Source organism: Camellia sinensis, chromosome 3 (assembly GCF_055761805.1).
Source record: "Camellia sinensis isolate YWXY chromosome 3, ASM5576180v1, whole genome shotgun sequence".
NCBI lineage: Eukaryota > Viridiplantae > Streptophyta > Magnoliopsida > Ericales > Theaceae > Camellia > Camellia sinensis.
Window position 1 is genome coordinate 206,213,761 of NC_138963.1, and position 27,157 is coordinate 206,240,917.

The following is a 27,157-nucleotide window of genomic DNA, read 5'->3' on the forward strand; positions in this document are numbered from 1 at the left end:
TAGAACCTTAAAAAGTCATAGGCACATAGCAGCGATATGCAGAGCCTATATCTAAAATGTTTGGTAGTCTGAATTTTTGTGGTTTGAATAGTTTGAATGTGTCAAAATAATATTATTTTACATCCAAAACGATGTCATTTTAAGTGTTTCAAGCCATTCGAGTTATGATTTTTCAGATCACTTAACATTGTTGATCTTGTTATCGAGTAGATCATTGGTATAGACGAAAACATATTTAATTTGGTTTGTTCATTGTAGATAGATATTATTTTTATGAATCAAATCATTCTGATAGTTATAAATACACCATTTCATTACATTTGTATAATAAAAAAATAAACAAGTAATTATAAATTTAAAAATAAATAATTCAATTTTTTAGATAGACCAATGTGATAAATCATGTAGTTATGATTATTGGATTTTTTTGTTTTTTTTTTATGCATGGTCTATGGACACATGCCCATAAAATAAACTGTTTAACTAATAAAAATAAGGTGGTTTTGTGTCTATGAAACCGAACGATAGAAGGGGCTAGTTATCAGAGTTATTGTATTTGGACTTGAATTTTTGTTTTCGTTAATTTCTTATGAATAAAAATATATATATAAAAATAAAAATAGAGCTTAATCAATAATAGTAAACGGGATAGAAATGCTATTCTTTATTGTCGATCCCTGTTAGGATGCTCAAAGTATAATATTAGACAGAGTCCAGCTATTGACATTATTTGTTCTTTTTTTTTTTTTTTTTTGGTTACAACGGAAATGGAAAGGAAAAACAGGGACTAAGCCCGTTCCCTAGACAAGCCTATCATATCAGAAATTAAAAGGCTTCTAATTTCCGCTGGTGGCTCATTGACCACCAACATATCTTCGGGTTGTTGCGCTCCAAACTTTGCCAAGGTATCGACACAAAGATTTCCTTCCTTCCAAACGTGCTGGACAGTGCATTGACAGCCTCGGAGCAAGATTTTGCAGTCCTCCACCAGATTCTTGAAAGGGCAATTGTCCCTTGTTTCTTCGTTCATCTGTTGTATCACCTGCATTGCATCGGATTCAATGATAACATTGTTCATTCCTTTTTGTAGGATCACAGTGAGTCCCTTGTATAGAGCCCATAATTTTGCCTCAAGACTCGTTCCAGGTTGCAAACGACTATAGTATCCACACACCCAAGCTCCATGTTCGTCCCGGATCAGCCCACCAAAGCCTCCATCTCCTCCAATTTTTCTGCTTCCATCAGTGTTTAGCTTCAGTCTACCTGCAGGTGGGAAGCACCATTTAATTAGTCTAAATGAGGGTCTGGGATGTGGTACAGAATGGAGGAAAGCTTGATGGATTTCTTGAGAGTAATCGAAAATAAATTTTGCACTCTCTTGGTTACTAACAGATTTTCCTTCAAAAACAAATCCATTTATGTTTTTCCAAATTTTCCAAATAGCCACCACAAAAACAAGAAACCAAGAGAGCTGTGCATTATAATGATTTTTATTTTTTGCATTCCTCATGAACCAATCCATCCAAGGTTTCCTCATCATGTCTATGTACCAATGTTTATCAAATACAGTGAGCCACACTTCCTTTGCTATATAACAGTCTCTAAACAAATGATTCATATCCTCAATCCCATTACATCTAGGACAGTAGGGAATGTCAGTCAATCCTCTCTTTAATCTCATTTGATTAGTGAGCAGTTTTCCATGAAGAACAGTCCACAAGAAGCCTTTTAGTTTCTGTGGTAGTCTCAATTTCCACACCCAAGACTAGTCCTCTTCCATATCCTCCCTGTTCAGAAGCATTTCATACACAGAGGACACAAAATTCCCCACCAGGAGATCCCTTCCAGATTGGGGTGTCCATCCCACTATTTCCAGGGGGTGGAGTTCCCAGGATAATATTAGCCAATGGCTGAGGGAAGTTGTCATTAATTAGAATAGCATCCCAATTCCCATCTGCCCCTAGTAACTCTCTCAAATTGGTCATGTGAATAACATCAGTAGTATTAGATTGCATATTTCCAGAAATAGTGTCCTCAAAGGAACTATTTCCACACCACCAATCTTTCCAAACATGCACAGACCTGCCATCACTAAGGTTCCATTTAACACCTTTCCATAAGAAAGGTCTGGTGCTCATGATTCCTCTCCAAATATGAGAAGCATCCCTACCTTTCTGCTGGTCAAAGAAGGAAGTATTATTTAAGTATTTATGTCTCAAAACCTCACACCACAAACTGTTTCTGTTGCTAATCAAATTCCAGCCCAACTTAGAGATCAAAGCCAGGTTCTGATCCCTAGCTTTTTTATCCCCAAACCACCAGCTTTTTTCATTTTACACACAACATTCCAATTAACTAGATGAATTTTCTTCTTTTCCAGAGTGTTCCCCCAGAGAAAGTTTCTATTCATACTATCAATTTCATTGCAAACCTTAGCTGGTAAGAGCACAGTCTGCATAGCATAGGCAGGTATAGCAAAAGCCACAGATTGGATTAGAGTGGCTCTACCAACCATAGATAGAGTATAGGCTTTCCACCCAGCCAACCTCCTTTGCATCTTATCTAAAATGTGGGTGAAAATGCCCCTGTTAACTCTACCATGGATGATAGGGACACCCAAGTATCTCCCTAAATCAGAAGTAAGGGGGATGCTAGTCTTGTTACTCATTTCTTTGGCACTCCTCCTCTCAATATTAGGAGAGACAAACAGTTTGGACTTATGATGATTAATTTTCAGACTAGAAATATCACAAAATTCATCCATAACCTTCATGATAATACTACAATTGGAGGTAGTAGCCTGCCCAAACAGCATTAAGTCATCAGCAAAGAAAAGGTGGGTAAGTTTTGGCCCTTTTCTGGAGGCCTCCACCCCTTTCCAAGTTTTATGATCAGCTTGAAAACTAATCATATTCGATAACCTCTCAAGACAAAGCACAAACAGGTAAGGAGACAAAGGGTCCCCTTGTCTCAATCCTCATGCTGGAATGAATTCCTGAAGTGGGACACCATCCCAGTGTAGACATCCCCGAACGCCCCGGGAGGATGAATCCCCCATTCTATTCATTGGGCTCACTACAGTTCAGGACTCAATGTCACGGTCCTGTATCTAATCTCGCAGAGTGCAATGCAAGACCGATGAAATCATCAAAGAGTCCAAATTCGGCAAATCGTTTTTTAAAACAGATTTTTTGAACGAAGTGCCAAACATGGATTGCTTTGCCAGATACAGAGTCGCCACCAAAATATTTTATTTTGGAAAATTTAGGAAACCCTGACTCGTTGCCTAAGGCCACGTGTCTGTCATCACTAAAGTTGCCTCGGCTCGGAAACTTGGGTACGATTGGGGAAGGTCAACTATGAGCACCCCCTCTCGCCCGATCCGAAGATCGGCCTCTACTAACCATGATATCTCGTTTTTGAAAACACATGCGTTCTTATTCCGATTAATTAGCTAGAATTACTATGTGATGCGCACAGCATACAAGTATAGACTAGATCGCCTAATTTGGAACAAAGCATTGCATATCCGTTTGTTTGGAAATGTTTGAAGTTTGCTACTCGCAAGTAGGCTAAAACACGGATTTCAATGAATTATCCCAATTCAAGTAATCCAACCTTCACCCACAGGTATTCAGGCAATTTATCACATAAGCATATAGCCACATGGTAGGCATGCTGTCATGTTAACATTCACATTCATGCGAGATGCTAAAGCATAAATACTTACAGTGTACTCCGAGCCAAAACAAAGAACTTGTTAGTAATCAAATGTATGATCCAAGTCCATGTTAGAATGGCTAATGCATCGCAGGCAAAATGCAACTAGAATAGGCTCGGCTAATCTATGGACGGCATGTGAAATGCAATAGATAACATGTATTCAAGTTAGATTTGAAATACTATGCAGTTAGTATGATGTGCCGAGCCCGGTGCATGCAATACAGATGAATGAACGCACGCATGCATAGCATAAGGTATGCTAATTGAAATATGCCCTAAATCTAACCATTGTAAGCGGCTAAGTAAAAGGAAGAAAGACGTGGGCTTGGAAGACATACATCATACGCACGCACACTTATTACAATTGCACCTTCGCTCGGAGGGACCAAATAAATAATACAAGCCACCTAATTAACTAGCTAACAAGCTACTTAATTATTACAGAACCAAATGAATAACTAGCTACAACTAATTATTACACAACTTAATTAATTAAACAATTAATTAACTATCAAATGAATGGCAACAAGAAGGTAGGGAAAGCAGTAAACGGTGCTATTCCAGCTCTATTTGAAGAAGGGAGGCATGCATGCTCGCTTCGGTTCTTCGCCTCGAAACGCCTTCCGGTTGCTCTTTAGAGGCTCTGTTTGCAGGGTGTCTTCCAGTGCTTGTTGCTGGACCTTACAAAAACACTGCAGGGGAAGTCACCAGTGGCCTGCCGGCCAGGAAAGGAGATCTGCCGGCCAAAGGTGGACCATTGCCGGCCAAGGGTGGCACACTGCCGGCCATCAGTGGCAGGCTGCCGACCACTGGTGTGTTGTGACACCAAACTGCAACGAAGCACAAAATAGAGGAAATGGAGGGTTTCCCAAGGACATGTACGCACCATGGCACTCCAAATCACCTCAAAACATCAAGGGAGAGGCCTAGTTGGATCCACGACCATCAATCACGCATCCCAATGCATGATGGCCAAAGATCCATCTTGTGCAAATCAATATGAAAATGAATGCACAAATAAAGCAAGTAAAGCCTAGAACTCTATCATAAATCATCAAGAGCTTCGGCGACCGAGAATTGAGACACGTTCCATCACTTGAAGTACGAAACGTCCCTCATTTCTCGTGCTCAGATTAACACTTAATCCAAGCAATGCAACACATAAGCATGTCAAACATGCAACATGACCTAAATGTGCAAACATGCAACTAAACCAAGCATGAAACAATCATATAAGCATGATGTGAGGTGATGACCTTGGACAACATGACAAAATGCAACATGAACATGTGAGCATGCAAGGTATGCAAAGCTTAAACAAGTATGCGACAACACACGAGATGAAACAATCTTGCGACAACATGGTAAGATGGGCTTACACCAAAGATGGACGGCTCTCAACTAGGTCCAAATTAGTAGCCAAAGCCATGAATTAAGCCAAACAACACACTCAAGCATGCGAAATGCGAAAGGTTCGTCAAAGGGGCCTAAAAGGGTAACTTTCAAAAGTGCCAAAGAAGTGACAAATGTGCAAGCGTAACAACACTATATGCACTGAAATGAGAATATAAATGATGCCAAATCATTTAAATAGCTCAAGGATAGCATGCGCGAATCACCGAAACACGAAGCTTGCAAGGCCAATTACACTACAGCTACACAAAGCATGAAGGATATGGCAAGGGCAACCCAAAATAGTCCTAGTACATGTTGATATGAGACTAAAACATGCATGGAAGTAAGCCAAAGCAAGCTAGCATACAATGCTAAAACATAGGACATGCAAGGCTACAAAAGAGGCAATGCACTGCACCTATTAGAACCAATCATGGAATGACTTGGACAACAAAAAATAGAGTTACATCATGGTATATTAGGACCCAAAATGTGCTGAAATGATGAGTCAAAGACTTAGGCAAAGTGGCATGCGCAAAAGTCCATTCTTGAGGCATAAAGCACAAGCTATACAAAGCATTCAAGGCATGTCAAATGCAAGTGTATGAAAACATGTCATGGACTGAAATAGCATATGGAATGAGGGCAAAGCATGCAAACATCACATGTATGGCATGGTAAGAGGCTCAAAACCCAAGACTAGCCTAAGCATTTACACTATAGCTATACAAAGCATGAGTGATATGGTCATGGAAGCCCAAAATAGTCCTAGAACACTTCAAAATAAGCATAAAATCAAGTTTGAACGAAGCCAAAATATGCTAGGATGATGAGTCAAAACACCATGCACAAAGGGCTAGTAAACATGATTTGTTCTACATCTATATGGAGCATGCAAAGGATGATCAAACCAACTATGGATAGGGTCATGACATGCCAAATGATGACCAAATACATGCTGAAATGTAAACTAAACAAGCTAAAATGACATGACATGGCATGGCATGGATCATATGAAGCTAGTTTAGGGGATTTACACTACAAGTGCATCATGCAAGCATGGGATAACAAAACTAACCCAAAACAGGTTCATGGCATGGTAAAACATCACCACAAACCCACTGAAATGGACTCAACACAAGCTAAGCACACATGCTACTTTGATGAGCTATGGATGGAGTTACACTACACATGCTAGATGCAAGCAAGACATGACCAAACTAGCCTTGGACAGGGCCAAGGCAGGTCCTAGAAGTTACAAAAATAGGCCTGAACCAAGCCTCAAAAATGCATAGAAGGATGGTCCTTTGGAAGGCCAAAAATGCAAGCAAAGAGGAACACAAAGAGAGGGGGCTACCCCCTCTGATTAGGGACCTCAAAACCACACCTCTACTACCAAAATCCCACTGGATTTTAGTGGTAGGAAGGCCAAACCAAGGCTAGCTCGGAGGCCTCAAGATATGGCTTAAAACAAAGCCAAACAAAGCATGCAAGGAGGCTACACACCCCAAACAGCAAAATAACCTTAACCAAACTTAAAAATCACTTAAAAACAAGACTTTTTCCAGTTATAAGCAATGCCTAAATCAATATTCAAAGAGGGCTAAAGCAAGGTGCAAGAAAGTGCAAAAAATGGGAAAATGCTCACCCTTGAAGACCCTCTTCGAAACCAGCAGTTTCAGGGGGTGGAAGCTTGCTTTCAAACCTCAAGAAGACCTCCCAAGAAGCTTGGTTCAATGGTGGTGGTGTATATCTAGGTGTTGTAGTGTAAAAGTGCAAGGAAATCCAACTTCAAGGCACAAAACTCCAACAATATAGAGAGAGAAAGAGATTTTTCTCTTCAAAAACGATTGACCCCTAATATAGAGGGTGGCCTCTTGCTTATATAGAGGAATGCAAAGCCAAAGCTTCTTCAAGAAGCTTTGAAAGGGCTTTATCCCTCCATACAGTGTATGGAGGAGAACAAATGAAAATCCTCCTGGCTCAAAAGATCTAGAGGAAAACCAGCTGAGATGGGGGGGCTGCCGGCCATCATCAATGGCCGACAGTGGCTCATTCATGGCCGGTAGGGCCTCATCAATGGCCAACAGGAATAAGTCCATGGCCGGCAGTGCACCATAGGGTCCACTCTGACAGGACCTAGTCAAGGTCCAAAAAAAGGGCAGAAATGATACAGGGTCCGGGAAGTTCGAACCGGTGATGTTCCGCCACGACAGTCGAGTACTCAGCGAGCAATCGAACTAGTTGTTGGGTGTACCTGCAAGCACAACCAAGTCTCGAGGACAGTCAAAAATGGGGTGTCTACAGTTGCCCCTCTTTGACAGAACTCAACAGTCACAAAGTGCCGGGAGTGAGTGTCAAAGCCCAGAGACGACCCATTTTTGACAAGGCCGAAGACTCAGACAATCAGTCAATATAGGCATGCGGAAATGCGCCCGAAAGATGGGGCATAATGCAAACGGTATGCAAGATACAAGAGCATGACTTATAATCATGCGAAGAAAGCTGTAACGAAGCATAACAATGCAACAGTTTTAAGCAAGTAGAAACCAAGCTACATTACAATGCAGAAAGGATGTAAGAGAATTATTCAATTCTCGCTACGAATACAGTGTGCATGTGTGATAGATACACAAAGCGAACGTGTGTGATGGATACACAAAGTGAATGTGTGATAGATACACAAAGCGAACATAGTGTGATGGATACACAAAGCGAGCGTGTGTGATTGATACACAAAGCGAGCGTGTGTGATTAATACACAAAACGAGCATGTGATAGATACACAAAATGAGAGTGTGTGATTGATACACAAAGCGAACGTGTGTGATTGAAACACAAAGCGAGCGTGTGTGATTTATACACTATATGAACAAAGTGTGATTGATACACAAAGCGAGAGTGTGTGATTGATACACAAAGCGAGCGTGTGTGATTGATACACTATATGAACAAAGTGTGATTGATACACAAAGCGAGAGTGTGTGATTGATACACAAAGCAAGCGTGTGTGATTGATACACAAAGCGAGTGTGTGTGATTGATACGCAAAGAGAGAGTGTGTGATTGATACACAAAGCGAGAGTGTGTGATTGATACACTATATGAACAAAGCGTGATTGATACACAAAGAGAGAGTGTGCAAAGTGTGATGTATACACAAAAGGCAAACACAAAGTGTGATAGATGCACTTAGTGAACAACTGTGATGGATACACTAAAGGTGAACACGAAGTGTGATAGATGCACTTAGTGAACAAGTGTGATAGATACACTGAAGGTGAACACAAAGTGTGATAGATGCACTTAGTAAACAAGTGTGATGGATACACTGAAGGTGAACACAAAGTGTGATAGATGCACTTAGTGAACAAAGTATGATTGATATACTAAATGTGAACACGAAGTGTGATAGATGCACTTAGTGAACAAGTGTGATGGATACAGTAAAGGTGAACACAAAGTGTGATAGATGCACTTAGTGAACAAAGTATGATTGATATACTAAATGTGAACACGAAGTGTGATAGATGCACTTAGTGAACAAAGTATGATTGATATACTAAAGGTGAACACGAAGTGTGATAGATGCACTTAGTGAACAAAGTATGATTGATATACTAAATTTGAACACGAAGTGTGATAGATGCACTTAGTGAACAAGTATGATTGATATACTAAAGATGAACACAAAGTGTGATAGATGCACTTAGTGAACAAAGTATGATTGATATACTAAATGTGAACACGAAGTGTGATAGATGCACTTAGTGAACAAGTATGATGGATATACTAAAGGTGAACACGAAGTGTGATAGATGCACTTAGTGAACAAGTGTAATGGATACACTAAAGGTGAACACAAAGTGTGATAGATGCACTTAGTGAACAAAGTATGATAGATATATTAAAAATGAACACAAAGTGTGATAGATGCACTATGTGAACAGAGTATGATAGATATATTAAAAATGAACACAAAGTGTGATAGATGTAGTATGTGAACAAAGTATGATAGATATATTAAAAATGAACACAAAGTGAACATGTGCATGATAGATACGCAAAATGAGGATGTGTGTGATAGATACACAAAGTGAAGAGAGTGTGATTGATACACTAAATAAATGAAGTGTGATTGATACACTAAACGAATGAAGAAAGTGTGATAGATACAGAAAATGAGAATATGTGTGATAGATACAGAAAATGAGAATGTGTGTGATAGATACGCAAAATGAGAATGTGTGTGATAGATACACAAAATGAGAATGTGTGATTGATACACTAACTGAATGAGAGTGTTATTGATACACTAAATAAATGAAGTGTGATTGATATAATAACTGAATGGAGTAAGTGCGATTGATACACTAAATAAATGAAGTGTGATTGATACACTAACTGAATGGAGAAAGTGTGATTGATACACTAAGTGAATGATTTTAAACGGAACTTCTTTGAATGAACCGTACATACAATATCGTGCATGAATGAGAAAGAAACTTGATAGGTATAATGCAATACAATGCATGATGTTTAAGGAACGCAATAAACAAGCATAGCGGCGCTTTAGAAAGCACCTCATGGGGTGAGTGGCGATGAACCGCTCTCCTCTGATGGGGATCTCCCCTCGTGCTCTTCGAACACTTACCTTTCTTACAATACAAAGGCTCTGAAATACTAACAAGGGTTCTTCGCGTAGAACACATTGGAAGCTGTTTTTCTTCCTGATCATATTCACAACTTTCCCTAGTCTCCAACGGGGTGACAGACTAGGTTGGTTTAGTATCCAGAATTGAGGTGCATACACACTATCTCAATCTATGGGGCTTCCATACAGATTTCAAGCCGGGGATACACCCCTGGGTATTTAAACTAGACTTTAGTCCCGGAAGTCCCGAACCATTACGTTTTAGGCCTCAGCCATTCGAACTCTAGTTTCCACCGTCGCAGTTGGTCTCCTAGGAACTCAATGCAAACACGACCAAGATGCCTCTGGCAGAGACTGGTACTCAAGGAGGGCACTTCTGATCACCATTCTAGTTGAAGCAGACTTGATCTTGAGCTTGAGGTAGAGGCACACTCATACTTCGGAGCATTAGTAAGACCTGAAAAGGTATATCCGGAATACAATCTCGAAATTTACAGAAGTTGAAACAATCTCAGATGCTCCAAATTTTTCCCTCTTTTCTTTTGCTTTGCAGTCCGGAACCAATATAGCTTCAGATAGGTCCTGGTTTCACTGTTCTGACGTGACCTGGGTTGAACCCTACGGTTTTTGAGAGAACAAAATCCTGTTTTGCACAAATGTCGAGAATGGCAAGGCACTCTGAGCACAAAACGATTTTTTGAAATTGAGAGTGAGAATAAGTTCTCGACTGAGTATTGAGCCTACGACTGAACACAGCGCACTACGACTCAACAACGGAAAACAAAAGTAAACAACCTAAACACATCGAGTAATACTCGAAACGACTCAAAACAAAAATCGAGATAAAACAAAAAGACACGACACTCAGACGTGCACAGGGAGCCTGTTTCTCTGGGTATTGTTTCCCACCCTTTCTCATTTGTGATTCTCGCATCACTCGGCCCTCAAGCTCTATTTTTCTGAAAAAAAAAGCCCTTTTCCTCACTTTTTCTCTTAGCGCACATCTCTCTATTCTTCAATCTCTCATTTTTTTATCCCTCCCTAAGGTGGTTGATGGATAAACAGAAAGTTGTGGGCTCTTGCCCCTAGCATTCCGCTAGATTTTTCTTTTTGTTCACAACAGTGAGTTTCTCCCGCAGAGGGGCTGCGCTACAACTGGGTGTATAGCAAATCTGCAACTGACATCGGTTGACGATGCTCTACTGGGAAGTTTGGATGTGATCAGATCTGTCCAGATGAGGGAGTGGAATATCTTGATCCATTCCAGTTCGTGCTTCGCATTTGACTTGATACCTCGTTGCTTGGAGGATGTGAGAGCTTTTCGTCCTTTTACTGACAGCTTCAGCTGTGCCCTTTCTGGCGAATACGGTGCCCTTTCTGGCAAGTAGAGTGCCCTTTTTGGCAAGTGCGTTGATAAAGGGGAAAAGACAAAAACCTGACTCAACTGTGCCCCTAGTTCATCATTTTGACCCTTTTTTGTTTTGGTTTTCCACTAAAACAATTTTGACCAATATGAGAGTTAGATTAACATGCTTGTTCAACTTTCTGATTTGAAATCATACAAGTTAGGTTATGAGCACTGAAAATTTTCCTTTTTTGGGTCCAAGAAAATGGTCCAGTTTTGGAAAATGAAATAATTTTCGAGAAATAGTCAACCTCAGTAAAAATTCTCAAAAATTATTTTTGCAAACGGCCAATGCTCAACGAGCACGGAACCTACTCTTAAGACGCACAACCTCGGATCTGGAGGAAAATTGCCCCTTGCTCGAAGAGAGCTACATGGCAACGAAAAGTTGCCCCTTGTTTGAACGGCACCGCAGTGCATTGAATGGCAACGGAAAGTTGCCCCTTGTCTGAATGGCACCACAGTGCATTGTAGTCAATCCTTAGAGTGACGAACATAACCAAACTCTTGGATACAGATAAGGCAAAGACAATCAAAACCATTACATGGACATAGTTGAATTCGAAGTGTTTGTGGCTGGACTTCAAGATGAAGTTGCCTACGTATCCCAAACATGGGAATCAAGCCATACATAGTTCAGGTTAAGGTACACTCGGGTATTAACTTCTCCTTTTGCGCTCTAACTTTTGCCAAGGCCGCCCTTTCTGGGTTTTCGACCTTGCGAGCTCTATTTTTCTTTTCTTTTCAATTCTTTTCATTTCTTTTTATTATTATTTTTTTTTCATCTTTTCTTTTTCATTCTTTGTATATTTTTTCCTCTTTTCTTTTTTTTTCTTTCTTTGCATTTTTCTTTTTTTTGTCTTTTTCTTCTTTTTCTTGCTCTAACTTTTGCCTGGGTCGCCCTTCCGGGTTTCCGGCCCAGCGAGCCTCTCAAGGGTAAAAGCGTAGCTTTGTCCATGTCAAATGGTTTTGAGATCCTGAAGTCATCTGAATCCAGGAGAATAGCTGTTGTTATTTGCTAATGATGTAGGAGTCCATCCAATAGGGGTTGAGTTTGCCCCTAGTGTTGTGGATAGGAACTCGGTTGTCCTTCAGCAATGCTTTTTTCTTTCCTCCCTTCTGGGATTTGGCAATCTTGCCGATCTTCATTGATTTGCGGAATGATCCATCTTCGGCTCTTCGAGCACAATCGGAAATTTTTGCCCCTAGTTTGAGGGCTTTTGGTCTAGTTTCGCAAGCTTCCTTTGACTTTCTTGCCCCTGGTTCGTGGGCTGCTTCAAATCTGGCCACACAGGCCTCGCATTGTGGTTGAGCGTTGAACATTCTGAATCCAAGTTCAAGGTTTTGAGAGCAAAGGGGTTGAATCTTAAGGCTGAGAGCGATCTTAGGCTACACAATTTCAAGAGCGATTCTGCACAAGTCTTCACAGGACTGTGCAAAATATTTTTTGAAATCTTTTAAGAAAGCGACAAATCGCTCGCGCTAAAGATAGTGTAGAACCAATTTGGATCAAGCCAGGATCCTTCCCTGTACTCACACTAACAAGCATGATCTCATTCATTAAGGGCTTGGCACGCCTCTCTTTCTCTCAATTGATCAAATTTTTGCAAATCCCGAGGAATTCTTTCCTCTTCGTTTTCATCACAATTATTCAAAGAAGTTTTGAAAAATTCAAGTCAATGTAATGAGTTCGAGGCACAGAAAAGTAGGCGAAAAGTACTGTCGTTTCATTCAAACTTTTGGCACAACTGGCGCAAGGCAGAAGCAAATATAAGGGTGTGGAAATCACTGCTGTTTCATTCAGATCTGTTGGCACAACTGGCTCCCCAGCAGAAACAGACTCAAAAGAAAATAAAAGGACAAACACAAAAAAAAATAGTGATATCCGAAGTAACACCCCCGGAATCACCCGACTTCTGTACAACAGGACTGACTCGATACAACAAGACAGACCCTTAATCAAAAAGACTGACTCAAAACAAAGAGACAGACTCAAAACAAAACCACAGAACTGACTCAACACCCAAGTTAGAGGCTACAAAAACCAGCATTCGCAAATGCTCAAAACAGTGCGTGCCACACACCACATCTGAATTATACTGAGCGCCGCCCGCAGGTGGTCCAACCCCTGATCACATACTCATGGTATCCTCGAAGTCTAAAAGCTCAGTGGTGACAGACTTTGCTGAGGTAGGTGGGAGGATGACCTCATTGTCGATCAAGTCCTGTACTTCATAGCGAAGACGGAAGCAGTTATCAGTGGCGTGACCGGTTTGCTGATGGTACGCATAGTACTAAGTAGCGTCATGGCCTGCTAGAAGATGACTAGGGAGAGGCCTAGGCTCGAGGGGTTTAAGATGCCCCTTTTCAGCCAGGATTTGAAGTGCCTCAGATAGAGGCATGTAGAGGGTGTGAAAGAGTCTACGCCCTCAGGGCAGATACTTCGAAGTCTGTTGATTCTTGCTAGACGTACTAGCGAAAGGGTTCGCAGGCACTACCTTGGCTTTCTGATCTCTTCCAGTGGAAGGAACTGTTCTGGCATGACGGGACTTATCCCGGTTTTCCGTCTGGCTTAAACTGCCCTCGGTTGGAGTGGGGAAAGCACCATCTACAGTCTTGGCCACAACTGCGAACACCTGCTGCTTATTCATCCCCTCGGCTTTCAAAGCCTCGACTGCCCACAGCAATTGTTCAATGGGATCGGTGTCTGCCTTCATTTTGTTCTTACCTCTGGCCTCAGCCTGATCGAGGGTTTGGGTTGCTATTGACATGTCATTGTAATAGCTCGGGACAACCTCAGGTTGGCTGAGCTTTATCATAATTCGCCCCTGTAGCGGGGGCTCCTGTGATACAAAATTTCTGGCATATGATGCAGTTGGTGGCGAAGCTGACATTCCGTAAGCGAGATCCGCCACGGACCTCTGAAGGTCACCAATCATTCCAATTAATTCAAACATGGTAGGTTCACGGGCCTGAAACAACTGGAGCTCCCAGATCGGGCGCGTAGCAGGCGACCTGGGTGGATGTGGTGCATCAACATTGATATCACTTTGCAGGATGGTTCCTCGGTCTAATGCGGCTGCCATAACCACAATTTCCTCTAAATTTTGCATCATCATAGATCCGCTGAACTGAACGGAGGTGGTGCAACTGGTGACTGATGGATCAGATACCTGTCTTGCCTCAGCAAGGGGGAACACTAGCTATTCTGAACTAACTCTTTGAACCCCCACCCTCTGAAAAAGAAAACACACAGTATTTCAGCCCAAGCAAAATAGACATAAGCATAGCTGAATCACTATACTCTACTACTGATCACTGTTCTGCAAAGTCGCGGCCCCAAAACTGAATCTGATACCCGCAGATATAACTGATTCCCAGGTACTGATAGCGGTGCCCTCATGCCTGGGTACTCAAACTTGCAAACTGATATGTGCGTTCCTGTAGAGATATACTCTAAAAGAACATAGCAAGTAAAAGAGAGCCAAAACACCCCTATGTTGGGGTAGGGTTTCCCTATCCTATTTTGTCAGGAGCTAGGGTTTCACTATGCACGCAGTGGTTTCAAACAACCTATAATTAGGTAAGCAACCTGTCCTAGTTTGGAATGGTCACTATGGATTCCGATATGCACTAGGTCGAATGGTCAAAAAGGTGCCCCAGTAAAACTGGGGTTTGTGTTCCCGTCATGGCAGAGCCCGCAACCGGTCTGCCTTATGGCACGCTTCTCGAAGCGAGCCTCCGGCAAATCGTTCAGGAATAGCATACGACAAACACGGTGTCCTAGGCGCACCAATGCACATGTAATGCAAAAAAACACACAAGTGTAGTCAAAACCAGATATCATGAGTTCGAGTCAAGGTTTCTAAATTCCCAGCAGAGTCGCCAGAAACTGTAGATGCCCCCGAACGCCCCGGGAGTATGAATCCCCCGTTCTGTTCATTGGGCTCACTACAGTTCAAGACTCAATGTCACGGTCCTATATCTAATCTCGCAGAGTACAATGCAAGACCGATGAAATCATCAAAGAGTCCAAATTCGGCAAATCGTTTTTGAAAATAGATTTTTTGAAAAAAGTGCCAAACATGGACTGCTTTGCCAGATACAGAGTCGCCACCTAAATATTTTATTTTGGGAAATTTAGGAAACCCTAACTCGTTGCCTAAGGCCACGTGTCTGTCATCACCAAAGTTGCCTAGGCTCAGGAACTTGGGTACGATTAGGGAAGGTCAGCTATGAGCACCCCCCTCTCGCCCGATCCGAAGATCGGCCTCTACTAACCATGATATCTCATTTTTGAAAACACATGCGTTCTGATTAATTAGCTAGAATTACTATGTGATGCGCACAGCATACAAGTATAGACTAGATCGCCTAACTTGGAACAAAGCATTGCATATCCATTTGTTTGGAAATGTTTGAAGTTTGCTACTCACAAGTAGGCTAAAACATGGATTTCAATGAATTATCCCAATTCAAGTAATCCAACCTTCAACCACAGGCATTCAGGCAGTTTATCACATAAGCATATAGCCACATTGTAAGCATGTTGTCATGTTAACATTTACATTCATGCGAGATGCTAAAGCACAAATACTTACAGTGTACTCCGAGCCAAAACAAAGAACTTGTTAGTAATCAAATGTATGATCCAAGTCCATGTTAGAATGGCTAATGCATCGCAGGCAAAATGCAACTAGAATAGGCTCGGCTAATCTATGGACGGCATGTGAAATGCAACAGATAACACGTATTCAAGTTAGATTTGAAATACTATGCAGTTAGTATGATGCGCCGAGCCCGGTGCATGCAATACATATGAATGAATCCTCGCATGCATAGCATAAGGTATGCTAATTGAAATATGCCCTAAATCTAACTATCGGAAGCGTCTAAATAAAAAGGAGAAAGACGTGGGGTTGAAAGACATACATCACACGCACGCACACTTATTACAATTGCACCCTCGCTCGGAGGGACCGAATAAATAATACAAGCCACCTAATTAACTAGCTAACAAGCTACTTAATTATTACAGAACCAAATGAATAACTAGCTACAACTAATTATTACACAACTTAATTAATTAACAAATTAATTAACTATCAAATGAATGGCAACAAGCAGGTAGGGAAAGCAGTAAACGGTGCTATTCCAGCTCTATTTGAAGAAGGGAGGCATGCATGCTCGCTTCGGTTCTTCGCCTCGAAACGCCTTCCGGTTGCTCTTTAGAGGCTCTGTTTGTAGGGTGTCTTCCAGTGCTTGTTACTGGACCTTACCAAAACACTGCAGGGGAAGTCACCAGTGGCCTGCTGGCCAGGAAAGGAGATCTGCCAGCCAAAGGTGGTCCATTGCCGGCCAAGCGTGGCACACTGCCGGCCATCAGTGGCAGGCTGCCGACCACTGGTGTGCTGTGACACCAAACTACAACGAAGGACAAAATAGAGGAAAGAGAGGGTTTCCCAAGGACATGTACGCACCATGGCACTCCAAATCACCTCAAAACATCAAGAGAGAGGCCTAGTCAGATCCACGACCATCAATCACGAATCCCGATGCATGATGGCCAAAGATCCAACTTGTGCAAATCAATATGAAAATGAATGCACAAATAAAGCAAGTAAAGCCTAGAACTCTATCATGAATCATCAAGAGCTTCGACGACCGAGAATTGAGACACGTTCCATCACTTGAAGTACGAAACGCCCCTTGTTCCTCGTGCTCGGATTAACACTTAATCCAAGCAATGCAACACATAAGCATGGCAAACATGCAACATGACCTAAATGTGCAAACATGCAACTAAACCAAGCATGCAACAAGCATATAAGCATGATGTGAGGTGAGGAGCTTGGACAACATGACAAAATGCAACATGAACATGTGAGCATGCAAGGTATGCAAAGCTTCAACAAGTGTGCGACAACATACGAGATGAAACAAGCATGCGACAACATGGTAAGATGGGCTTGCACCAAAGATGGACAGCTCTCAACTAGGTCGAAATCAGTAGCCAAAGCAATGAATTAAGCCAAACAACACACTCAAAGCATGCGAAATGCGAAAGGTTCATCAAAGGGGCCTAAAGGGGCAACTCTCAAAAGTGCCAAAGAAGTGACAAATGTGCAAGCATAACAACACTATATGCACTGAAATGAGATGGTAAATGATGCCAAATCATTTAAATAGCTCAAGGATTGCATGCGCGAATCACCGAAACACGAAGCTTGCAAGGCCAATTACACTACGGCTACACAAAGCATGAAGGATATGGCAAGGGCAACCTAAAACAATCCCAGTACATGTTGATATGAGACTAAAACATGCAAGGAAGTAAGCCAAAGCAAGCTAGCATACAATGCTAAAACATAGGACATGCAAGGCTACAAAAGAGGCAATGCACTGCACCTATTAGAACCAATCATGGCATGACTTGGACAACCAAAAACAGAGTTACATCATGGTATATTAGGACCCAAAATGTATTGAAATGATGAGCCAAAGACTTAGGCTAAGTGGCATGCGCAAAAATCCATTCTTGAGGCATAAAGCACAAGCTATACAAAGCATTCAAGGCATGTCAAATGCAAGTGTATGACAACATTTCATGGACTAAAATAGCATATGGAATGAGTGCAAAGCATGCAAACATCACATGTATGGCATGGTAGGGGTCTCAAAACCCAAGACTAGCCTAAGCATTTACACTATAGCTATACAAAGCATGAGTGATATGGTCATGACAGCCCAAAAAAGTCCTAGAACACTTCAAAATAAGCATAAAATCAAGTTTGAGCGACGCCAAAATATGCTAGGATAATGAGTCAAAACACCATGCACAAAGGGCTTGTAAACATGATTTGTTCTACACCTATAAGGAGCATGCAAAGGATGATCAAACCAACTATGGATAGGGTCATGACATGCCAAATGATGACCAAATACATGCTGAAATGTAAATTAAACATGCTAAAATGACATGGCATGGCATAGATCATATGAAACTAGTTTAGGGGATTTACACTACAAGTGCATCATGCAAGCATGGGGTAACAAAACCAACCCAAAAAAAGTTCATGGCATGGTAAAAAATCACCAAAAACCCACTGAAATGGACTCAGCACAAGCTAAGCACACATGCTACTTTGATGAGCTATGGATGGAGTTACACTACACATGCTAGATGCAAGCAAGACATGACCAAACCAGCCTTGGACAGGGCCAAGGAAGGTCCTAGAAGTAACAAAAATAGGCCTGAACCAAGCCTCAAAAATGCATAGAAGGATGGTCCTTTGCAAGGCCAAAAATGCAAGCAAAGAGGAACACAAAGAGAGGGGGCTACCCACTCTGATTAGGGACCTCAAAACCACACATCTACCACCAAAATCCCACTGGATTTCAGTGGTAGGAAGGCCAAACCAAGGCTAGCTCGGAGGCCTCAAGATATGGCTTAAAACAAAGCCAAACAAAGCATGCAAGGGGGCTACACACCCCAAACAGCAAAATGACCTTAACCAAACTTAAAAATCACTTAAAAACAAGAATTTTTCCAGTTATAAGCAATGCCTAAATCAATATTCAAAGAGGGCTAAAGCAAGGTGCAAGAAAGTGCAAAAAATTGGGAAATGCTCACCCTTGAAGACCCTCTTCGAAATCAGCAGTTTCAGGGGGTGGAAGCTTGCTTTCAGACCTCAAGAAGACCTTCCAAGAAGCTTGGTTCAATGGTGGTGGTGTATATCTAGGTGTTATAGTGTAAACGTGCAAGGAAATCCAACTTCAAGGCACAAAACTCCAACAATATAGAGAGAGAAAGAGAGAGAAAGAGATTTTTCTCTTCAAAAATGGCTGACCCCTGATATAGAGGGTGGCCTCTTGCTTATATAGAGGAATGCAAAGCCAAAGCTTCTTCAAGAAGCTTTACAAGGGCTTCATCCCTCCATACACGTGTATGGAGGAGAGCAAATGAAAATCCAGCTGGCTCAAAAGATCTGGAGGAAAACCAGCTGAGATAGGGGGGTGCCGACCATCATCAATGGCCGGCAATGGCTCATTGACGGCCAGCAGGGCTTCATTAATGGCCGGCAGGAATAAGTCCATTGCCGACAGTGCACCACAGGGTCCACTCTGACAGGACCTAGTCAAGGTCCAAAAAAAGAATAGAAAGGATACAGGGTTCGGGAAGCTCGAACCGGTGATGTTCCACCGCGACAGTCGAGTACTCAGCGAGCAATTGAGCTAGTTGTTGGGTGTACCTGCAAGCACAACCAAGTCTCGAGGACGGTCAAAAATGGGGTGTCTACACCCAAATAACAGCAGAACTAACAGTTGTCACACAACACATAATAAGCTCAATGAAATTATGATCAAAATTAAACTCCTCCAAAGTTTGTTTTAAAAAATCCCAAGAGAGATTATCATAAGCTTTTTCCAAATCAATTTTAAAAACCAAACCACCCTTCTTACCCTTCTTTTTGTTGAGAGAATGAATAATTTCTTGGGTAATGATTATATTGTCACTAGTATTCCTTCTAGGAATGAAGCTACTTTGGTTAGGTCGAACAATCTTGCTTAAGAGGGGCCTCAATCTATTGACAATGATTTTTGAAATAATTTTATAAGAAACATTGCAAAGACTAATAGGCCTAAATTGTTTCACACTCTTAGGGTTATCAATTTTAGGGATCAAAGCAATAAGAGTTCTATTCACATCTCTGGGAATATGATTTTTAAGAAAACAATTTTTATCAAAATCACACACAGACGCACCAACAATGGACCAATAAGTATGGCAAAACACAGCCTGAAACCCATCCCTCCCAGGAGCTTTAAAGGCATTTATATTCTTAACAGCATTCCACACTTCATCATTAGAAATGGCATTAGTAAGAGCAGCATTGTCAGCCTGGTCTAGCTTGCAGCTCACCAGGTTATTCCAATTAGTAGTAGAAGTGGAAAGGGTATAGTAAGAGCAGCATTGTCAGCCTGGTCTAGCTTGCAGCTCACCAGGTTATTCCAATTAGTAGTAGAAGTGGAAAGGGTATACCCAAAAAGATTCATAAAGTAATTAGTGATCAAATCTTTCAATTGTTCAGGTTGATCCACCCACATCCCATTCTCATTTTTAAGCATTTCAATCTTTTTCTTTCTTCTTTTAGCCAAGGTAGTAAGGTGAAAGTATTTGGTATTTCTTTCACCTTGAGTTATCCACTTGGTTCTAGACTTTTGGAACCACAAGAGTTCTTCTTGATACAACACATGATTATATTGCTCAATAAGCTCAAATTCCAGACGGTGAAGATTATAGGAATAGTTGGTAGCTTGGGATTTCTGGATCCCTTCGATCCTCCCAAGTAACCATCTCTTCCTTCTAAAAATATTACCAAAAATCTCTTTATTCCAAGTATTAGCAACATGAGCAAGATTATCAAGCTTCTCACTCAGAGAGGAAGTAGGAATGGTCCAACTACTTTCAACAATAGATTTGAAGTTTTCATGGGTGATCCATGTAGCCATAAACTTAAAAGGTCTACAAACAGGGTTAAAGGGAGAAATACCTTGGGTGAGCACCATCATTGGAGAATGATCTGAATAGGTACGGGGGAGGTTCCTAACAGAACCATCTGGAAACGTAAGTCGCCATTCAGTATTGCACAAAGCTCTATCCAGACGAACCATAGTATTAGCCCAACCTTTCCAATTGTTAGACCATGTCAGTCGTGGACCTGCACAACCTAAATCCATCAGCTACATAAATTGAGTCTGTCATTGAACTTACTACTTCTTCTAAGGTCTTGATTAATACTCTGAGTGTTGCTCCCTTGAAGGCTCTGTTTCTCATTTGGGGATGAGAAATTGTTAAAATCACCAGCAACTAACCATGGTTTATCCATGGATTGAGCAATAGTTGTAAGTTGTTCCCATAATTCATCCCTCCTGTTAGAATTAGGACTAGTATACACAGCTGATAAAACCCAATCTTGGAAGTCTTGTCGAGAGATAATCGCTGTGATCTGTTGGGAACATGCCTTCACAACTCTGACATTCACCACATTAGGGTTCCAAATCATCCAAATACCTCCACTGCGCCCAATAGGATCCACATGAGTTGAAGCCGTGAATCCCATGCAGTTGAAGTACATTCCCATGGCTTTAAATTCCACTTTAGGCTCCAAAAGCACAACCAGAGCTGGTTTATGGATATGGACTAGCTCTTTCAAAGTTCTTTTGAATTTCTTGTTACCTGCTCCTTGACAATTCCAGATCATTAAATCCATGGAGGGTATATCATGATTAGGTAGAGGGTTTTGGATATCAAGTTCCAGATACCTTCTTATTGCTTGGTGATTCTCTACCATTGACTTCATCGGACTCATTGAGATGTAATGCAGCTCCTGATGTGCATCCACTGGTCGCCAAGCCTGGATTCTCAGCTTTATTTCTTCGTTCCACCACTCTGAGGTGACGAGGTGATATGCTTCTTTCCCTGGTGTGAGGCACACCATCACTCTGTTCTGGGCCATGTTGTGTTTCTCCATAGGATAGTTCTCTCATTCCTCTTCCATATTTGTCTGGTGGATCTCTAAGTTTTGGTTTGTTGAAACCAGCACTATATTTAGGAACCTGAGATTTTATGAGAGAGCTTTTGGGTTGGCTAGGTGTTGTTATGTTGATGGTTTCAGATTTCTGGATTACTGGAATTGGAGCTGCCTGAACGAGTAGATGGCTAGTAGCAGGTTGCTCTTCTGTCCCAATCTCTGCCCGTTGATACTGAATCTCCATGTTAGAGATAATTTTCTTCCCCAGTCGAATCTCCTCTTTTTGCTTGTCTTTATTTACTGCAGTGTTATTGGCAGTTCTCCTCTCATGTACCTTAGGGTGGTGGGTGGATCCTGCCTCAAAGTGGGCCTTACCATTAGTCTCTCTTCCTCGGCGTATATGGGCTTTGTTTCTTGTAACTGGCTCACTTTCTTCATTGAGTGCTTCAAATCTGTTGTTCTGTTGCATATCCCTTTGTATATGACTGGGCCTCTAATTGGCCTTCTATGTTTGGATACAGTCATCCATGGCCCATATTTTCCATCAGTAGACTCACCAACATGAACTACTGATGAGAGTTTAGGTTCATCTCTGTGTTGGTCTTGTTGACCTTGATTGTTTTCTCCAATCTTCCTTTGATCTGATTTTGTAGCCTCCAGCACTGGTCTATCACTGCAACTCTCCTTCTGGTGCCCGACCCTACCACAGGAAAAACAAAATAAGTGCAGGTATTCATATTCAACACCGTAAACATGTTTACCTATAGAAATTTGGGAGACCAATGGCTTTCGGAGGTCCATTTCCACACCAACACGAGCATATTTCCCTCGAGCGGCCATTGCAGTGTTGATATCTATCTTCAGTGGGACTCCTAGCACTTTTGCTATATGGAAGAGAGCTTTTTCATTGAAGTACTCGATGGGTAAAGTAGGAAACCTTACCCATATCGCTGTGGTATCTTCCTCAGCTTCATTGGACTTGAAATCAGGTTGCCATTTTCGCACTGTTACATAGTGATCCATCACTATCCATGGACCTCCAGTAAAGACTTTGGTATAATCTTCCATCAAATCAAATTTAACTATAAAGAAACCATTCCCTATATCTAGGCTTCGAAATCAGCTTGAAGACCCCAAACCTTTGTCATTTTTATCATAAATAATTTGTAGCCGATGTTTTTCCCCAAAAGCCTCACAATCAGACATTTCTTCCATGGCTCTCTAATCTTTTTCAACAAAGTTGTTGGTAGTTTAACCTTGGAGATCCCATCTTTCTCCTCCTCCATTTCCTCATCTTCTACCTCAGATGATTTTATCGTAGCTGTTTCTTCATCATCAGATGATATCACCTCCAGATCAGGATCAAAATTCTTTTCATTACCATTCTCATTGAAACGCAATTGCATTAATGCTTGCTTGAAGGAGGTGGAATCTTTAATAGCCCCAGCAATTTCCACCGTTACATCATCAGAATTCCCTTCAGTAGGAGAAGGTTTCTCCTGATTCGTAATGACAGCCATCGGACTAGGGTTGAGTAACTCCTCCCCTGTTTCCGTATCTGTTGTTGCGCTTTCAACCATGGCTTCATCTTCAGGATCAACGTTGCTCTTAACTTTCTTAGTGCTTCGAATCAGATGATCTTTCTTTTCTGTCGAGCACCCATGATCGGTTTTTCGTTCTCCATCTCTCGGTATCTCAGTAACGGTCATTTCTCAGGTGCAAAAGTACAAGCACATTATTTGTTCAAAGTTGCCATTTCTCAAACTCGAATTCTGGGATGATGGTATCATTTTTGTTTTTATTTTTTATTTTTTATTTTCATTTTTAATATTTTCAGATACATAAATATTAATAAAAATTGAAAACACCCATTATTTACATATTATTTTATTTTTACAATTAAAAAAAGTATAAGTATTTGTTAAAATATATTATTTTAGATAATTTTCTTGAAAATGATTTTTAAAAATAGTTTATCAAATAAATTTTTATTTTTATATTTTGGGACAATATAAAAAAACGAAAATCATACCAACACGCTTGGCAACTAGCTCCAACAAGTAATGTGCTCCGCAACAACTCTTGCAAGCCAGGTTTTGCCTAATTTGATTCATAATTTGATTTTACATAATAATGTCCCTCATTTATATAAATTTATTAGAAGTCAAAAAGGTCATGGCCATGATCCATAATTGCAAAAATACAATTCCAATATAATTTTGTATGAGGTGGTTTTATTTATTTATTTGTATTATAAAACTTACATATATATTTAGTATTTTCCTTGCATAAATCATCAAAGCATGTAGCCTTACAAATTTCTCTTTCCAACTTGCTTTTTGCATTCATATTTAATATTTATCACATTTAATAATTTTTTTTTTTTACCAAATTATTATTTTGTTTCAAAAATATCCTTTACATTAATAATTGCTAACAATTTTTTTATTTTTTTTAAATTTATCAAATTGGTAAACTGTTTTCTTCATTAATCAAACTATCCAATAATGTAAATATAAAATTACAACAATACTATATCCACACAATTTCATTCCCCCACAATTTCTCTAATGAAATGATTAGATAGAATATATGTAAAGAGAATTTTAAAAAAATATTTAAATGTTGGTCAATTTTTTAAATTTGACTTGCCACATCATTTGGGAGAATTTAGAAGAAAAAAATTTATATAAATAAATCATTTTTCATAAAATCATAGACTCATCAAATGTATATGTAATACTAGTTTCTCTATGTATGTATTTCTTTTGTGCACGTAGGTATTTTTATTTAGGGAAAATTAGTCTAAGGTCCCTCTTCCATTTTTAGTAATGAAAGAGATCCACAATATTATTTTTTAATGTCTAAAGTCCCTCAACCCACACCTATCTATCACAGAGAAATTTGATATATCTCACTCCATATGAAATTGATTGCTCTCCAAATCTTTCTTTAGAGCAAAATCTCTCTCCATCCTCAGAAAATTGGATCTAGTAGTGAAGCTGTAGAGTTCTTGATCTCATGTTTCTGACGACGATCTCATGTTTCCAGCGATCTCATGTTTCCGGCGCTGGAATCCGATGCAACCGGAACACTTACAGATCTCGATCTCATCATCATCACCCAATGTGCGTAATTCTCCTCCGCCTCGATCTCGATCTTTGATTTTCCATCTCTCTCTTCTTTGCATTCCTTGCTCTTTTGCATCCTGAACACCGACCAGAACGACGATTTCCTCCGATTAACCAGCAGTAAAGCTTCGGCGAATTGAGAATGTCACAATCTGAGCCGAAGTTGCTGGACTTCGTTATGCTCTTGAAGTTGCAAATCACCACAGCTTGGTATGAAAAGCTAGCACGCAACACAAACAATTCATGAATTGAAGACCAAAATAGTTCAAAAGCAAAGAAAACAACCCATTTCTTAATATTTAACCATGTCTTCTTTGTTGCAGAGATTTGAGGTGCAATCTACAAGTATGATATGACTTTCTTAAAAACAGTTTATGAAAGCGTCCAGTAACCAAAAACATGCCAAGAAAGTAGGGATAATTGACTTTTATTCTCCCAAGTCACGCATCCTCTCTCGACCTTGCTTTCTGGTAACACCAACAAAAAAATCACACAATGATTCTCTTCAACAATTCAAAGCACCCAATCACTGTGTTACAGTGATTACCAAGGCTATGCATCCAAAGTAAATTTCTCTGGTTAGAGGAAGATTTTCTCTAGGTTTGAGTAAATTTCTCTGGTGTGAAGAAAGGAATTTCTTTGGTTTTGAAGAATTTCTCTGAGTTAAATCCAGAGAAATTCTTTGAATCCAGAGAAAATAGCCGAATTTTATTTCTTGGTTGTACTCAGTGTAATTATTTTGTATATGATCTGTTTGGTATGCACATTTTTTTTTTGTATCAGTGCTAGTGTTGCTATTGTTGTTGTTTTGCTTCCCTTTTTTTTTTTTTTTTTTTTTTTGAGTTAAAAACCATAGCTGTTAGTTCTTCACATAATTTGGAAATTTCTCTGGTACAGGATTTTGAATTTTCTCTGGTAAAGGATCTGAATTTTCTGTGGTTTCATAGAGAAAGGATTCTACAAACGTAAACAAATAATCACAGAGAAATTCTGGGAACAAACCAGAGAAATTTTAAATTTCTCTGGTTTTAAATTTCTCTGGACTGAAATTTCTCTGGGTTGAAATTTCTCTGGATCGAATTTTCTCTGGTTGAATTTTCTCTGGATCGAATTTTCTCTGGATTGATGTTGAGGGACCTTAGACATTATAAAAATATTGAGTGTCCTTTATGCTATAAAATCATAATACCAGGGACCTTAAAAAAAAAACCCTTTTATTTATGTTTGTGGTCAGTAGCATTACCTCATCTTATGGGGTCCACCGCACAAAAATTCCTCCACGTTTACGGGTTCACGCGTTCACCATCCGACTTCAATAGTTTTGAAAGTTTTCAGTTGCGTTTGATTCTATTTTGAAATTATGATTTCATTTAAAAAAATTTAAAATTATTTTTAAAATTTTCAATCACATATATAACTCAAAATTATTCAAAATTATTTTTGTGTGCTTGACCTCCGAGTAACTTGTTCTCCAAACTACATTTCTTTGCCTCTAAGAAAAGTTTTTTTTCCTCAAAATTCTCTTTTCTTTTCCTTTAAGTATTCTTACCCACCAAGTAACTCTTATTTTATTCTATTTTTCCTTTTCTTTTGTCCAAAGTTTTCTGCTCCTATAATTTGGGCTAACCTCTTACCTTAAAAAGGAGAAGAAGTGTTTGTTATTTTGTTTTTTTTTTTTTTTTTTTGTGTGAGATTATCAACCAAAGAAATAAAGGATATATGTGATGAAACTTTGAGTTCAACCAATTGTGCAGTATTAGTGAACTATACGACTTAGTCGGGCTGTTGTATCCTGGAGGGGACAAGTCAAGGTTTTTTCTGCTGTACTAGTGTGAGGCTTTGCCTAACCGCAGAGGGCTTGAATTTCCTTAAAGAGAGCGAATTTCCCACACCTCAGCTCTTTCAATAGTTATTATAATTTTTATTATTTGTATTTTCTGGTGTTTTATTTGTAATTATCACCAACAATTTTAAGGAGATTCAAACAGTAAAATTCATGGAGCAAGTATTGGAGAAGCCCAACAAGAATACCGGCAGTCTCAACAAGCGCTTCTAGTTCAAGGGAGCCCATTTCAAGAGATAGAAAGGCAAGGTGTTTTTCTATCTCAGTCTCCTCAAGGTGGCCTATATCCTGACCAAAAAAAATCTAAACAAAGTCCTGCTGAAGAGATAACCGACAAGGGGTTTGCCGCTCATCTTAAAAAAATCGAGAAATACATCATAGATGAGTATAAATGTCGGTATTATCTTTTGAATTGTCTTTCGGATCAATTTTATGATTATTATGATACTACTTACACCACTACTAAGAAAA